Raw genomic sequence first — 852 nt, 5'->3', positions numbered from 1 at the left:
TCAGCGGGGCGCCCCGAGAGCAGGGCAGGGCTCCTCCCCCTGGGGTCCCAGCACAGCCACGGCCCACGGCACAGCCCCACGGTCCAACCCCACGGCCCAGCCCCACGACCCAGCCCCATGCTGCCCCCCAGATCTGCCCCATGGTGTAGCCTGAACTGTCCCACAGCCACAGCCAAGACCCGTGGCCCAGCCCTGTGCTGCCAGTCCAGCCCCACCGAGCTCACAGCAAAGCACCGGGGCCAGCCCACCCCGCTGACCCCAGGATGAGGTACTAGAACTGCCCCAGCCCTGCTGTCCCCGCCGGGGGTACCGGGCTGCCCTTCCCAGGCCTGTCCCAGCCGCATGGCCCCAGCAGGGAGCAGAGGAGCCCCAGCCCCATGCTGCTCGGGAGTGGCCGGGCTCCCACAGCCTAGCCCCGGTGCCGTTACCTGGCACAGGCCTGCGTGCTCCTACACAGGCTGCTCTGGCTCCTGGCGCCTGCGGAGCTGGAGCCTACAGGAAACCCGCGGCCGCCAGCTCAGCCCCTTTCCTGCCAGGAAGGGGACACCCCTGGCCCCCACCAGGCCACCGCCCCCCTCTGCGCCCTGCGTCCTGCCGCAGTCCGGCTGCGGCAGCGTCCTGGGACACGCGGATGTCCTGGGTTAGGGCCTGGCCACAGAGTCCTGCGTGCACACACGTGGCTGCATGTGCATGTGTTTGGGGTGCTGAGGGGTGCTGTGCATCATAGCGGGTCTGTGGCATGCACAGCTCGGGTCTGTGCGCATCTGCGGGGGTCAGGATGTGCCTCCACATCCTATCTGGGGAGCCAGGAAACACCTTGCCAGAGCAGAGGTTCTCCCTTCCTGTGGGAGC

This window comes from Pygoscelis adeliae, unplaced genomic scaffold (assembly GCF_000699105.1).
Source record: "Pygoscelis adeliae isolate BGI_AS28 unplaced genomic scaffold, ASM69910v1 Scaffold478, whole genome shotgun sequence".
NCBI classification, from domain to species: domain Eukaryota; kingdom Metazoa; phylum Chordata; class Aves; order Sphenisciformes; family Spheniscidae; genus Pygoscelis; species Pygoscelis adeliae.
Note: the sequence above shows the minus strand (reverse complement) of the source record.